We start from the raw sequence: 1,767 nt of genomic DNA, 5'->3' as shown, positions 1-1,767 counted from the left end.
CTGACTCTAGCATTTTCCCCACGTTAGGCTAGCTGGTCTATAATTCCCCTTTTTCTCTCCCTCCCTTTTTAAAAAGTGGGGTTACATTAGCTACCCTCCAATCCTCAGGAACTACTCCAGAATCTAAAGAATTTTGAAAAATTATCACTAATGCATCCACTATTTCTGGGGCTACTTCCTTCAGCACTCTGGGATGCAGCCTATCTGGCCCTGGGGATTTATTGGCCTTTAATCCATTTAATTTACCTAACACCACTTCCCGACTAACCTGGATTACCCTCAGTTCCTCCATCTCATGCTATTTCCTCCCCCTGCTATTTCCGGCAGATTGTTTATGTCTTCCTTAGTGAAGACAGAACCAAAGTAGTTGTTCAATTGGTCTGCCATCTCCTTGTTCCCTATGATCAATTCACCTGTTTCCGACTACAAGGGACCTACATTTGTCTTAACTAGTCTTTTTCTCTTCACATATCTATAAAAGCTTTTGCAGTCAGTTTTTATGTTCCCTGCCAGTTTTCTCTCATAATCTATTTTCCCTTTCCTAATTAAGCCCTTTGTCCTCCTCTGCTGGACTCTGAATTTCTCCCAGTCCTCTGATAGGCTGCTTTTTCTGGCTAATTTATATGCTTCATCTTTTGTTTTAATACTATCCTTGATTTCCCTTGTTAGCCACGGATGCACTACCTTTCCTGGTTTGTTCTTTTGCCAAACTGAGAAGATAAGGTGCCTGGAACGGACAGATTGCAAAATTACTATAATGAGGTATGAACAAGCAACATAATTAAGAACTCCCGAGCCTGATAAAGAATGAAGACGTGTTTTGTTTATTCAGCCCTTGGAGGAGTGACAGCTTGAAATGATTGACTGTAAAAGCCATGAAAGCCTTGGGTTAGAAGTTGGGGGGAGAGTGAGTGAGGCTGCAGTGCCGCCGATCGCCCGCAGGTGGGGGGGGAGAGATGAGTGAGAGGCTGCAGTGTCGCCGCTCACCGGCAGAGGGGGGGAGAGAGAGAGTGAGTGAGAGGCTGCAGCGCCGCCGTTCGCCGGCAGAGGGAGAGAGAGTGAGTGAGAGGTTGCAGAGCCGCCGCTCGCCGCCAGAGGGGGAGAGTGAGTGAGAGGCTGCAGCACCGCCGCTCGCCGGCAGAGGGGGAGAGAGAGAAAGTAAGGCTGCAGCACCGCCGCTCGCCGGCAGAAGGGGAGAGAGAGAGAGAGTGAGTGAGAGACTGCAGCGCTGCCGCTCGCCGCCAGAGGGGGGGAGAGAGAGAGGTTGCAGCGCCGCCGCTCGCCGCCAGAGGGGGAGAGTGAGTGAGGCTGCAGCGCCAACGCTCGCTGGCAGGGGGGGGGGGGGTGGGAGATAGAGAGTGAGAGGTTGCAGTGGCGCCGCTCGCCGCCAGAGGGGGAGAGAGAGAGTGAGAGGTTGCAGCGCCGCCGCTCGCCGCCAGAGGGGGAGAGAGAGTGAGGCGCTGTCTCTCAACACTGAGAGCTGGGGGGAGGAGGGAGGAGGGAGGAGGGAGGAGGGGGGGGGGGGTCATCAATGTCTTTCCTAACACAACCCCCCCCGCAGACAAGCCGGCTCCGCCATCAGGGACACCATTCACCGCTTCCCCGTCTCCGCAGAAGCACAACTGCCCCTCACAGACTCATTGAAGCGGTAATTGAGCGGGTCCCCCCCCCCCCCCCCCCACAGTGTGGCTCGTGGACTGATCCAGGGAGGGTGGGAGCGACCACTGGGTGAACTCTGGGGGGGGGGGAGGTCCATTTGCGATTGTA

This window comes from Rhinoraja longicauda, chromosome 12, assembly GCF_053455715.1.
Source record: "Rhinoraja longicauda isolate Sanriku21f chromosome 12, sRhiLon1.1, whole genome shotgun sequence".
In the NCBI taxonomy this organism is placed as follows: Eukaryota; Metazoa; Chordata; class Chondrichthyes; order Rajiformes; family Arhynchobatidae; genus Rhinoraja; species Rhinoraja longicauda.
The sequence above is the reverse complement of the archived record's forward strand: the minus strand, read 5'-3'. Positions refer to the sequence as shown.